Here is a 15223-nt window from a genome sequence, read left to right as displayed (position 1 = left end):
TAATATCGAACAAATATACATGTAACGATTCTGTATTCGCTAAATAAACTATCTGGTTTAAAACATAAATAAATATAAATGATCTTTCTTCGGGTGCAAAGGAAGTCATCCTACATTCCACGATTCATATTTACAATCAATTCTTAAAAAATCACATAAAAAACGGTCAACAATTATTGAAATTATTATTCGACTAAGTTGACAATCTCTATTCGAATAATTCATTCGAATAAAAAATGAAGAATCATTCGAATGAATAGGTAGAATAATTTGTTCCGAATAATGAATAATTGTTATTCGAATAAAATATTCGACAGATAAATATATTAGGTCTACCGGAAAGTTTTCTGTCCGATAATGTGATTGCAAATTTCGATAGGTATGTACATGTTTATTTGAGACATATGTTTTTGAAAAATGTTACTCACAAATTGCCATCACGCTGGCAAGAGGTCATAAGTAACGACGGAAATTATATTGTACAATAAATATTACTAAATTTATGAAAAATCTATTATTTCCTTTCACTTCTTAAACGGACAGAACTTTCCGGTAGACCTAATATGTTCGGAACAGTTCGAACAATGCGCAAAACTTTGGCGCGTTCTTCAAGAAACAAGTCCACTTGAGAACTTTCCACGATATCATTTTTCCAGTGTTTCGAAGCAAATAAAGATTTTCGCAGACGCAATCTGAACAGGAATCAAAATACAGTGGGTGCGCGAAGAGCGAAAATGCGGAACCCTGACTACTTGCCAACTATAAATTCAATGCACCGGCAACGAGGGCTTGTCTCTCCACGCTCGATGAAAGCTGCTAAACAGTCGCAGCGATCGCCATTACGCCAGTACCATTAATTTGTAACATAGTAACAATTCGCGTTGCGCACTGTGACGCGCGATCTCTGACTCAAGATCCAGTTTATTTGCTTTTGTAAATGCGGTACAGGAAGGGACTCAAGATACTGCCTTGCGGCACGCCAGCTTTTGTTGTATAGGTGTTTCAGATTTTTCACCACTCTCGTGGTTTAAAAACCCGGTTCTTCGAGCACGAAGCGAGAAGATGAAAGAATATGGGAACGACAGACTTTGATTTTACGCAGAAGCTCATCGTGCCATAGCTTGTCAAAGGCTTGCTTTACGTCTAGGAAATTGGCCAAATTGATGGTCCGGGATTATATCGAGGATGATTGTAGCCCAACGAAGCAGGGTTTCCAAGCTTTCCAATACACTAGCGAAGTAAGCGGCCATAGACTTATAGGTCTGTAAGAGGAGACGTCACTAGGAATCGTACCCAGGCTTCAAGATTAAAATAATTTCTTCGGTTTTGAATGGTCGAGGCCAGCAATTTAGTCTGAAGACTGCATTAAATATATATGTGTTAGCATAAAATCCAGCTTATAACTGTCGTTTCATTCTCGTTGCGTTCCCACGATATCTACTAGGGTTGACGTACCGGTTGCGGCCACGGTGAGGATTTATACGAATTGCGACGCAAATATTCTCAAAGTTTTTCTCCTTTTTCTCTTAATTTATTTATTGAAAGTCATATTCACCTATGTGGGTTATTAGCCACTAGGATGAGCATACAGTAAATTCTCCCTAATTGACTCTCAGCTTGGAAACAAAGATGGACAATTTGGGAAGAGGAGATACGATTATTCGTGCCTTATGGCTCGTTTTTATAGTTACCGGTTGTTAATAACTATAAAGGCGAGCAGCAAGGTTCGAACAATATCATAAAAATATGACGGTATTAGTGTCGGACATTTAAAATGACATTATTTGACAGAGTTGGGGAGCAATGGTAGTCACAATCAATTAATCGTTACTAAAATAAATCAGTAATCACGATTACATTTGGTAATCTATAATCATTCGCGCGCGCGACTGCGAATCTTTGCGCAAACTCTAATTCTCATGTCATTTTGCAAAAATTAAAATTCGCGCTAGTGGAACGATTATTTTCTTTCGCGACGACGTTAGATGAACCCGAAGAAAAATCTTTTAAAGATGAACGTTTTGAGAAAAGAGTTTTGCTCAGAGCAAATTGCTACAATTATTTCTTATAGCAATATTTTTTCGTTGCATATTATTTCAAGTATGATATCTTTATGAGAGATACTTTTGCTTGGAACTAGATAATTTATATGTATAGCAATACCCCACTAAATTGCAGATCTTTGTACGAATGTCAATTTTGGTAAATTACACTAGAATTATATATTATTATTATTATTATATTATATATATTATTATATATTATATATTATTATATATTATTATTAAATTATATATTAGATTATATACGATTACATTGTGCTAATTGTGCTAGTTTAATTTTATGACTGCAGATTTCTTTTTTAGTGCTTTCTTGAGGTCGTTGGGGAGTTTATTTCGCCTTCTTATGCTCAGGCGCACGGGCGGTCAGTTAGGATGTGCTTGACAGTGATTTTCGTGTTGCAGATGTCGCATTTCTCGGGATTTTCTTTTTTAATTAAATTAGCGTGGATGTAATTTGTGTGGTTGATTTTTAGCCTCGTTAGTATTGCTCGGTTCTTCCTGTTGGTTGTATTTGCAGGACTCTTTTCGAATGCACTATCTCGGACCAAGTATATTGCTGTTGAAGGACTGGTATTTTTCCATGTCGAATTCCGTGCTATTTTTATAATGTTTTTGATGACTGCTTTGAGATCTTTATCATAAGCCGGTTGTAAGACTGAGTTGGATGTTTCTGTGGGGGGTCGAATAGCATTTCCAAGGTTCGTTCGCTGTTTTCCATGTCATGTAGCTCTTCCAGGGCTAAGTGGTTCGTGTTATCTTGTATCGCGCAAGAAGTGTGCCAGTTTTAATAGATTAATTATTGCCCTTTGTTTTCGATATCTAAGAAATGCGCAAATTTCAACAGATTATTTAACAGCTTTAGTTTCGATGTCTAACTTACAATATCGTGACAAAATGATTCGAGGATTATTGCTAGACTGCGAATTTTATGTGTTTATAGCGAAAAATGGGCGAATGCATAAGAAGAATTTAAAAATACCGCAGCACTGCTTATTATTATTATTATATTATTATTATATTATTATTATTATATATTATTATATTATATATTATATATTATATATTATATATTATATATTATATACAATTTTATCAAATTTCTGTTCGAGATGAAGAATGGTGGAAATTTTTATTTTCCATAAGGATCCATAACCTAATTGTTGCATGCAAAAATTGTAAAATACGCAATTTTTACCATTTGCAGTCACTTATACATCAGTGCCGGTCATGTTTAGTACTATTTCTGACTACCTAAGAAATTTAATACTACACCTATCATAAACTATTTCGTAACAACGAAGAACATAAAATATCAAAATGCAGCATAATTGTTGAAAAATTTCGCTTTTCCGTATTTTACTTTGCGGTATTTGAAAATCTTGATGCTATAACATATACCGATAACGTAAAAGTAGTTTTATATTTTTTTATATTTATATTTTTACATTTTTAATTATATAGATTATAGTTTTTTTATTTCTTGTTTCTTTTGTTCTTCGTATTTTCCTTTTCTTCACTTTTTCTACTTTCTCCTGTGGTTTGCATCGCATTTACCATATTTGCATTGCATTTTCTTTTTCCAACAATTCTTTTTTTCTTTTCGCGGTAATATTCTACACATTAATATTATAATAATAATGTATTATTCATATATTAATATATAATATATATAATAATTAATATAAAAAATATATAATATATAATGTATTATTAATATATTAATATATAATACTAATATATTATATATATATATTATTATTATTATATCATATATATTATATTATATATATAATACATTATACATTATATATTTTTTATATTAATTATTATATATATATATATATATATATATAATAATGTTCTATACATTTAGTTAATAGATGTAACTATTCCATTTTACATTTATTGTAAAAAAAACAACGCACAACTTGCACAGGATCTAAGAATACTTCGTGGTGTAAAAGAAAATGTTCTTTTCCATGAATCGCACGTGTCCGCTAGAAACAATATATTTACTGGTTCGAAGTCCCGTTGAATCGCGCTCGGAACTGCAGCCAATTCGAAATAAGAAAATCTGAATAATAATACGGATGGTTAGAAACGGTGCACCGGCCACAACCGGTACGTCCACCCTGCGTGCACGTTACAAAGTCAGAGGATGGCGGGCGCTGATCCACGAGGAACCGGAGAACCCTAGAACTAGAAATAATGTTGTATAATTAGTCCGTGCGTGGGATCTCGCTCGATAAACTTCCGCGCCGCGCGGCGCGGCGGCATCTGAAATTTCTTTCGACGGACGATTAACAGTCTCGTAGAAAGCTAAATCGTACACCGTTTTCCTCTCTCCTTTTCTTGCCGTAGAATTTCTGCTGTAGCGAACCGTTCAGCGGAAATCGGTGGTGTAACTAGTTTGGTGAGATCTCGCGGGGCACGGTTCTTCACCAGTTTTACGCTTTTTTTTAGACGTTTCAGATCTTATTTATTTCGAATAATCATAATTTCGCTTCTGGCGGAAACATGGAATTTAATTCTCCACTGTTTGAATAAGAGCGGTTGTTAGAGCACGGATGGGCTCGTGTTTATATCGATCTCGGTGAAACAAAACGAGACAGCGCGATGTCCATTTCCTCCGTTAAGGAATGTCGGCGGTTAAATTTACTCCACGAGAGGTTATACATCCTCGACAGATTATTCCCGGATTTCATTTGATCGTATTGTAATGCCTGCGGTTTTATCTATATCTGTCGATTCTTTAAAGTCGTCGGAAATGTTAGCGTGCTATTAATATAACGTACAGCATTCGAGAAAGTGATTAATAACTGCCACGACAGTCTCATCGTTAGAACGATTACCGGAAACTGAACGCTATCGGTAATTTTTATTGTAACGAAATAGGCGAATCTACGCTGCGTATGAAATTAATGATATTTCTGCGCGAAGCTCGCGATGTCGAACGCATCTTGAATTAGCTCGCTGTTGTCCGATATTTTTATGGGTTTGAAACGGTTGTTGTAACTCGATGCCAGCGGATGCAGGAACGCAAACTTTAAGATCTAAATTAACAATGAATTTACAATTTTTCTAAAAATTTGAATTTAATTGAATTTAACTAAAATTGATTTAATTTAATTTATAATTGTAATGTATGACCTCCTTAATTATGAAGGAGAAACAACGGAAAAACATAAAGCACATTGTGGTCAACCATGAAATGAAATTAACCTCCTGCCATACCATTTTCTTCTTTCATACACTTACAATGATCAGAAGTCTATAGATTGTAATAATTTCTAAAAAGAAACGAGACAATTTCTACTTGTCGTGCGCCTAGAATTACTGAAATGTTCAGATATCTACGACAAGAAATCAAAATTTTATTCGAACTAAAAATAACGGAACAGGTTATTTAACAGGTTATTACTAGACTCATACTTAACAGGCTATTACTAGAAATCTCCATCACGTGTCAAACTCGTCAAAATATGGCAAGGGGTTAAAAAACATAGTTTAGTAAAATATAAATTAAGTCACAGATATTTAAAATTACATGACTAAAATTATGACCTATCAAAAGAGTTAATTTGTTAGCCTAGAATACGATGTTATTATTAGAGAGATTATTAGCTCATTTATAGCAGAAATGAGACTTAAAGAATTTCAAAATGCTGTTCTATTGATTTGATTACTATTTCTATTGATATTATATATTCTATTACTATTTCTATTTGATTACTGGAGCTTGTGCAGCAAGCGTCGACAATTTTTAATACAGTTATACAGGGTGCGGACTATGACACAAAAATGTGGTGGCGCTTCAGGAATTCCGTGCCTTCTGTTCACAGTGTAGCTAACATTAGTGCGTTACTGTCGTCTTATCGGGTCGCAAGTGTTTACCAGAAAAAAATAGAATTAAAAAACAAAGCTCTGGGAGTCCTCTGCTCCAAGTCGGTACGAAACAAACCTTGCGATGGTCTTACGATTCACTGAAGAATTTCTGTGATGTCTCCAGTGACAAGAAATATTAGACAATTGAAAGATACAATATATATAACTGTCTAAAGATAATTTAACAGAGAAAAATACCGTTACGTATCAATTATTATTTTGATTCGGAATAATAATTATTCGCAACGGAAACTCGGTTAATTGTAATAATAAATTGTAATAGTAATAATCGCGACGAAACTAAGTGGATCGAATTAAAAACAAAGAAAATATTTCAAGAATTTTAAGATAGTATTATATATAGCTCAAACATCTCGCAATTAATGCAGACAATTTAAATCTTGCATGTAAAAAAGTTCGCTGTCTAGTTATTAGTAACCGAAACATGAAATATATTAATCACGTATTTGTTAAACAATTCAGATTTCAGATTTCAATAGAAAATTAAATTTCGCTGGATTTCCGATAGAAATTTAATAGAAATTCTATGTCATAATATAATTTCAACAGAAACTTGAATACATTTTTAACAGAGATTTCAATTTAAATAAATTTTTCATAGAAATGTAATTAGAAATTTTAAATTGTAATAGCTTTTTAACAGAAATTCGGGTCACGATTAATTTTAAATAAGACTGAAACTGATACACGGTAGATTGTTTATTTAAAATTCGATATTCTAATAAATTCTCATTACAAATTTGAACTGTGATAGATTTCGAACAAAAAAAAAACACGTTTACGATTTAATTCACTGGTTAAATACCAGTTTTATTCCCGGCTCATGAAAAAATGTTCTCCCGTCTGTCGCGGAGCGTGCAGAAAATCGAAGACAGGAGAAACAAACTACAAAAGCAGGAGAATGAAAAGATCGGCGGTGTGGACAGGAGCTGCGGACTGGTTGGACAAATAGCGTCTATTCGGTGTGTATCGAGGCCGCGACCAACACAGGTGCGAATCGTTGTAAGCCGAGGAGACATGACTCGATAGATTACCGTGCTTATTGCTCGACTTTGTTTCGATCGTATTTATGCAAATTGACTTCTTGTTACTTCAGTCGGCAGAACGTTAAGTGCGCCGCGGTAAAACTTTCGTCGGACGTGGAGCGCCGCGGAGCACTTTCCCCCCTGGAACAGTCCGACTAATTCTCGGTCCGCTTTTTCGTAGAGACGAATAATAAAAGGTTTAATAGTGTGGCGCGGTAATCGGTGGCGGCCCGTCCAACGTAACTCCCTCGTAAAGCAACCTAGCTCGGAATTTTAATTGATACCGTGCAGTTTACGACAACCGGGAGAGAGAGTGAGTTCGCTTCGTTTCCATATCAATACGGAATTAAGCTATGAACTAATTAGCTGTTTCGAATGCCGAACGACTCGCGGTATCGTCTGCGCGACTACGACGACGACAGCTCGCACGACCGGGTTGATCGCGCGCGAATCATCCGAGCTGGAAAAACTCGAAGCCTTGACGAGCAGAGAAAATAGAATTCCGTTTCCTGCACCGATAGCACAGAACACAGCCACTAACTTCTGGCCATTGTCAGTAACATGGAGATTCGAAACCGTTCGGCTTGATATATTGGCCAATAAACACAAGGTTACTGCGAAAATTAAATCGTTCGAGTGATTAAACTGTGGATCACTGTATCAGCTTACGTTTTCCGAAACATGCGCGCATTTAGCGAATCTTTCTTTAGTTTTATGTCATTTAAATGAAAACTATTTTATTTTATGTTTTAAATCGTCAAGATTAAATATTTATCTCGACGACTTAACTTTCGCGCGATCACCGAAATCAACTAATTTATTTTATTTTTTCGCATGATCAAAATCAAATGTTTATTTCAAGCATCGGCTGTGGATTGACAAAACAAAATATTTCATCTACTGAAGTTTCATGTTCCACTATGAAGTACCATTTTATTTGAATAGCGAAGAGTCTATTGTTCGAAATAGCATTTCAAATGTTTTCTCTAGAAGCATTATCCAGCTCTGACAATGTCGTAAGTGGCACGAGTAGGTCAATAAAGGAGGCATTGAACCGAATGTGATCTTGCGATAAAAACAGCCGTTACGAAAATTCTCTTTATATTGGGCGGATCGAGAACGTGGAAACCCCGGGAACACTAACAAGCAGACTACATTCTGCCGAGCACACTCCTTTATTATAAAGTTCGTACAAATTACCATAATATTTTCCCATGGCAAATTGAGGCAGATAATTATTTACCGTACGGAATTGCTGGTGTATGGAATTTGACGATGTGATCAATGATCCAAAGCACTGAACGGTGCATAGGAATGCAGGCAAAAACCCTGAATCAATTACAAAACAAATCGCACCGTTTACGTGCGGCGTTAGCTTTCATACATAAATTTACGTACATACAGATGTTTCATATTGATTCATAAAAATAACAAGGATGTCCATTCAAATTTATAGCGATTTTCGTCGCAACATACATTCCGGGACAAGAAGAAAGTATCCTTGAAAATTAACGTAATCTTTATTTATTTAACACTGTGGCCAAGTTTTTGACATCGCCAGATTGCGGATTCGATGCATTTACGAAGCATTTATTACTGTTTGTTAATCAAAAATTCGATTTCTTATCACAAAGTATAAGTAGTATCTTCAAAATAATTTATAAATCGTTGCATGTATGAAACATAAATATGAAATACATAGTTGGAAAGCGAAAAACAATTCACAAAATTATATTTGAACAATTTTCTTTTCCATAGAAAATATCAATGAAAATTAATTACAAAATTATTGTTTAACAAATGTAACAGATATTTAACTATCCGTAGATAAAAATGACTATTTCGTAAATATTTTCGATGAAAATTTCATTGCAATACCCCTTACGGTTCAAAAGTTATAATGGAATGTCGCTGAATTTCTCGATCGAGACCAGTGCGCGCCGCCGTAGCCGCATAAAAGTACCACGTTGCGTTTCTGAACGTATCGCAGCGACCCGCTGCTGTGTTATTCAGAGTCTTTTCGTCGATTTCATATTTCAACGCGACCAGGGAATGCTTCATCAGCGAGCTGGTTCGATTTATGAAGCGGTTCCGCGGCTAGGTGTAACGTGTTAATTAGCTTTCTCGTTAAAGAAAAGCGGTTCCCTATCGGACCGTGGCCACGACATAGTGGCCAATACGCGGCCAGTTAATTGGACAAATTAATTAGTGGATCTGGCAGTATAATTTATCGGCTGATAAACGCAAGTGCGCGAACACAGCGTCCTGGAGACTTACGGCGCGGTGTACGCTACAGTACGGGGTGCGTGCGACCAGTGAATCTTATTGAAAATGATCGTTCCGATGTTACATGATAATGAACGGAGTATTAAAACGGACGATCTCTCCGTTTTTCAATGGGTTCGTGCTTGAAACCCCGGACTTCGACTACTTAGTTTCGAGCCAATCTCTCGGGAACATTAAAATGCCGGAGTACTCGCGTAGAATGTTAACACCTGGTCACTGTGTTGGTAGATATATCAAGCTGCCATGATCAATTTTCGAAGGTAGACTCACAGTGAGTGTAAAAAGAAGCCTTCGGACACATTTGAAAACAGTATAACTTTCATTTAATTCAATAAAATGATTTGTATCTTTTGGAGATGTGAGAGGGACTAGTTTATTGTACAATACACCTTCTTTTATAAATTTTCCTGTAGGTAACTTACGTGCGTACTGAAAAATTCATGCAAATCAGCTGACGCATAGTCAAGCTACAGTCACTAAAAGATGCAAAAATTACCTGGTTTTCGTTGAGATCCGTAAAAAAATATGATTGTCACGATCTTTAAATGTTTGTAACTTGTAACGACACGGACCGATTTCGATGAAATTTTCGGTATGCATGTAACATTATATTTTCTGATATTTAGTATTATACAGTTTACCGAATTAATTTTGTAATGACATAGAACGTAGGAAATAAATTTTATTAAAAACGATTAAAAGACTACGGATTCTTATGCGAAATAAAACAAATTAATTAATCTAACTTAATTAATTATCTGACTTGTTAATTATTAAAAGAGGCAAAATGTTATATCATCCAACTTTTAGGTGACACAGCATTTTACATTTTTTAATAATTAACGAGTTTGAAATAATATAACAATATGCCTTAAATTTATCCCGTTTTTATAGCTTTACATTTGACTGTATTCATTTTTGTCACGAATGCGTAAAATCCGCAGATTAATTGTAACTTGTTGCGAAGCCATTTAAGAATTGAATTATACGATTGATGTAACGAAGAATTAAAATAAATTAAATCTAAAATTATATATTTAATAATTAATATAATAAACACGAAATGTTTGTGCTCGCATAATGTCGCAAATAATACGTTCATGTAACAATACAGTATTTAATCATAGAAATCAAAGCGTTTAAAATTTGAAAACAAAAATTCGTTAAAATCTTACGATTGAAAATCATTGAAATCTTCCATCATTTAATTCATTTACCTATTTATTTCAATTTATTTACCTGTACATTTCAATTTATCTATCTACTTATTTCGACACATTTATTCACTTATTTTATTTAATTTCTAAGAGCTCATTTCTCCAGCTTTATCGCAACATGTTTACGTGCACCGAATATCATTGGCATTTATGAGATTTGAAGAAATGCAGAAAATTCGTTCAACCCTTCATTTCAATTTATCTACCTATTTTTATTTCGACGCATTTATCTATTTCTTTCATTTAACTTCTAAGAGTTCGTTTCTTCATTTTTGCCGCAACATATTTACGCGCATAGAACATCATTGAAAATTATAAGATTTGAAGCAGTTGAAGGAATTCGCTGCATTTCTTCGATGCAACGGATAGACAAAGACAAAGTAGCAATCATCCGACTGCCTTCACTCGTCGGCTCCTTGATCATTCTAGCAACGCACCCGGAAATGTTTGTGCCTGCTCACCGGTTCCCAAGATTCTCAAAACAGTTGTCACATTTTTGGTGAAAGAGTGAAATCGGTGTGAGCGGATGCATTTAGGAGCGGTAAAGTATGCGTCACTCTACTATGTATACAATCGCGCGAGATGTATACTTTGAGCGAACAGGGAGGTGGCGGCGTCGTTCGTTTTTCTCATCTTTTTTATTTCTCTCTGCAGCTTGGGGAGACCTACAAGGGTCGGCTGAAAAGAAACAGCCCCATTTTTCACTATATCGGACCGGATAAGATTGCACGGAAATAAAGGAAGTATGAAAGCCCAGCGAATCCGAGCGAAACGTACAAGAACGTTTCGGACGAGATACACGAATTTAGATAGTTGAACGAACTCGTGAATATCGGACGGGCGAAACGGACAAGATAAAATGTAGCATTATATTTACTCGAACACCTCGAAGTCTTCGATCGAATTACGGTGAGATCTGCAACTTAGCGAACAAGCTTTTTACGAAAAGTATTTGTCGAATTTTGTTGGCGTAGTCTTGTCAGGTGCAGAAATCAATTTGTAAGGACAACTTTCCTTTTTTTTGATGGAATACATTACTGAAAATATTTATTAGTATCAATATCAAGAGAATATTATTCTGCATTGTTTGAAATGTTTCGAATAAATATTTATCCAAGATAATTATTCGAATGAACTGTTCTGGTCGAATATTTTATTCGAATAACAATTATTCATTATTCGTAAAATTTTTCGATCTATTATGTCTATTATATTAAATCATTAGATCTATTATATTAAAATTATTCGATCTATTTAATCGAGTAATACTTCACTTTTTATTCGAATGAATTATTTGAACAGAGATTATCAAATTATTCGAATAATAATGTGAATAATAACGTGTTGTAAATACGAATCCCGAAACGTACGATGACTTAATAATTGGAGAAATTAACATGATATAAATTAATCAATAAACTATGGAAAGATAATATTTTCCGAATTAATACTTATTCGTACAACAAATAAATTTTTATTCAAATGAATTTTCATTCGAATAAAATTTTATTCGGATAAACTGTCCTCTGGACAAATGTTTATTCGATAATGTCGAATACAATTTTATATATTTTACTATAACAACAATTTGTTCGTGCAACAAGATTGAAGCTACATGTAGAATGTACATTGTAGATTACGTAAATTAGAGAATAATACAAAAAAACATTATCCATGAGATACATCACATTAAGCTATAAAACATATATGAGATTGTAATCAAATTGTCGTTAAGGATAAACGTATTAGTTGAATATGCTATTCGCGAATAATTTGTTCACGGATAAGGTAATAGTTTCTTATTCGTGAATAATTTTATTACAGGTAATGGTAACTTATTCGTGAATAATGTTATTACAGGTAATAATAACTTATTCGTGAGTAATGTTGTTACAGGTAATAACTTATCACAGGTACTTATCCTTATTCGTGAATAATTTTATTACGCGAATAGAATTATTCAATTGCTTCTTCGCTCGAATAATTATCTCTGATAAAAAGTTATTCGAATGATATCGAACTTCGCGTACGCGAGCATCTCCGATCAGAAATCGATGATCCCTGGTTAGAATGAAATTGCCCGATCACCTAAGAGAAAAATGCTTCGATCAAGGCAGCAACAAGTTGCCAGCAAGGCGCAAATCTCTCTATCCAAGTGGATCTAACTCGCGGCGCACAACGATGGGAGCCTTGCGCCGCCGAATGAAGACGTAAACCGCAGAACGGCGAAACCGTAGCCAATAAGCCTGGTGCATCGCGTGCAGCAAAGAGGTTAGAAGCGCATCAAGCGATCCATTAATCCCGAGCAGTCTCCGAGGCCGCCGGAGACGAGAGATCAACGAATTCAACGGTGGGTCGCGGCGCAAAAAGGTCGAGTAAAGAGAGAAAATCCGGTGGTGCCGCGAGGTTGCAAAACGGAGAGGGAAGAGGCATCAGCGCGCACGGTGCAGGAAGCGTTGCCCGGGATCGTTAAGTAATTTCCCTGTCGGATTACCGGGACTGAAGATTATGAAGAGGGTCCGAGCGGGGCCCTCTAAGCGCGCGGCGTCAAAGACGACCGGCCGAGAAGCGACTCGCTTGGTCGAGAAAACAGTGAATAATTCGAGAGAGAGAGAGAGAGAGAGAGAGAAAGAGAGAAAGAGAGAGAGGAAAAGGGACACCTAACTCCCACACGCACACCTGCGAAATCGGATTACGAGTTTCCGTGTGGACATCGGCCCTTAGCTGCCTCTAAATTGCTCCGATCGACGACAGTGAGCCCGTCGATGGTCCTCGGAGCTAGCTGAAGAATTTCTCTGACCCTGTAACTCCGACTTCGCTTCCTCCTGCGTGCAGCTAAATGACCGTAATTCCATAAGTAACGACTTGTACAGGTGAGAATGGAGGAACATTAGAAGCTTAGCCCTTTGCGGTCCCATTTCCGCGGGGAACTGGCCAACGATTTGATTCTGGTAGGACTTCAAAATTGTGATAAATAGACTGTGGATTTGATGGATCTCAGATAAAAATGAATTAGGGAGATACGGTGGAACCTCCATTATATGAACACCCTTTATGTGGATCCCTTCTGTTATACATATGAACATTCTATTATTTGAACGTTCTATTAGGGTAAGTCTGGGAGAGTTCGGCCGGTGTAAATATCGCGAAACGACGACGTCATATGGCGTCGTGCTACAAGTCGGAAGATACTTTAATAAATCGATCGTTGACCACTTATTGCAATTGTCGCGAAACTGTATCTCAGTCTTGCAAATTGCGTTTAAAGCTTTAGGCGGATCTAACAGTTTTTTCACTAATATGCATTCTTAGCAGTAATTGACAGATAGGTAAGTTTATTTACACTATTTTAATTTTAAGGGATACATTATGCATAAAACTACTGTACAACCTCAATAGTACGCATGTATTCATTTCTACTTTATATTGAAAATGCGGTCGATCTCTTCCGTAATTCTGGTATAGACCGACCATACTAATCTGGGAGAGTTCGACCAGATTAATTGTTTCGTCCTTCGACGGAATTTTTATTCTTCTTCTGTCCGGTTTTCTTCAAAGCGAATTTGCATTCTTTTCAAGTTGCAAATAGCTTAATTTCCAATGAATTCCGCTTGGTTTAGCGAGACAATACCCATATTTCCAAAAACAAGTGCAACTGTCATAATCAGAAAACGCGGTAGGCAACTTGCAAAAATTATAAATAGTTCAGAGAACATTAAGACAGAGAAGAACAAGGGAAATATAAAGAAACATAGGAATGTTTCAATTAAAAGGGGAAAGAATGTAATGAAACGTAGAAAACAATTAAAACAATCATTCAAGTCAAGCAGAGATAATCCAGTTTTACAAGAAAGTGACGCGTCACTCGAAGAATGGAATCACAAAATAAATGTGTGAGATGCAGAAAGGACTATACATATTATGAAATTACAAAAAGTGACGACTGGTTTAAATGTGTGAGATGTAGTCGTTAGTATCACGAGGGATGTTCCAAATATGAGAATTATTGTGATTCATGTGGGAAGCTAAAGAAAAAAATAACGCAAGAATTACTTTTTTTATTTATATTATTTTTTATAAGCTACAATCAAGGCTATTTTTCGAGATCGCTCTCACCCGGTGACGCGGATGAGATCGTCCACTTACAATATTTTTGTTTTTTTTTCCCTTACAAAATGTTTTAAATACAAACCAAGAAGTGGATAGCCGAAACGAAAGCAGTGATAGTAGCGATGAGGACGTACCACTCCATTTCGAAGCATTTCAAGCCATGGAAACAGGGTAGTTCTTTGTATTAAAGAAATTATGTGATTTGACTGCGAAAAAAATTTGGGATCCATAAGATTAATGTTGTTAAAAGAAAGACGGAAGATTGAAAAATATGGCCTCTGTTTGTTTGTGTACAATTTGTATTAATTTTATTTCATTTTGTCGTGCTTATTAAATCAAACTGCGTGTGCTCATTGTTCTATTATATGAAAAATTCTCTCACATGAACACTTTTGTCTCCCAATTAATTCATATAATTGAGGTTAAAAAGAGACATCGTATAGGGAAGAAGCTATGAATGAGGTTGTAACTGTTGGAGTTTCGATATGTTAAACAGTTTATTTAACCTTTTTTGCATATTATGTCATAAGTTTTGTGAATTTCTTTCGGTTTTTGAAAGGATTATTTTTTTGCAACAAAATACTAAAATGTAATGTTAACCAAAGATGCAAAGAAA

General features: G+C 35.4%; 1 protein-coding gene across 1 annotated transcript in view; it reads right to left on the bottom strand.

Moving 5' to 3' along the window:
• Positions 1–15223, bottom strand: part of LOC117222457 (uncharacterized) — a 316385-nt gene that overhangs the window by 232402 nt on the left and 68760 nt on the right. The window lies entirely within an intron of this gene.

This window comes from Megalopta genalis, chromosome 5 (genome assembly GCF_051020955.1).
Source record: "Megalopta genalis isolate 19385.01 chromosome 5, iyMegGena1_principal, whole genome shotgun sequence".
Classification (NCBI taxonomy): domain Eukaryota; kingdom Metazoa; phylum Arthropoda; class Insecta; order Hymenoptera; family Halictidae; genus Megalopta; species Megalopta genalis.
Note: the sequence above shows the minus strand (reverse complement) of the source record. Positions and strands in the feature narration are given on the sequence as shown.